Genomic DNA, 247 nt, shown 5'->3' on the forward strand with positions numbered 1-247 from the left:
CTAGCAGTACGACACGTCAACCGAGACATCATAAACAGTACACTGCAACAAGGACTAAACGTAGTGGATGAATGGTCCAGGAACTATTTTATGGACATTAATGTGGACAAGACGAAATACACCCTTTTTGGTACCACCAACCCGCATCCCCTTTCACTGAAACTACGCGGTATCCCCGTAGGCCCGGAGAAGGCACCTAAACTCTTAGGCATCACCTTCCAAAACTACCGAGGCATGTCTACCCATG

The sequence above is a fragment of the Trypanosoma theileri genome (genome assembly GCF_002087225.1).
Source record: "Trypanosoma theileri isolate Edinburgh chromosome Unknown TM35_Tth_2_V1, whole genome shotgun sequence".
NCBI classification, from domain to species: Eukaryota; Euglenozoa; class Kinetoplastea; order Trypanosomatida; family Trypanosomatidae; genus Trypanosoma; species Trypanosoma theileri.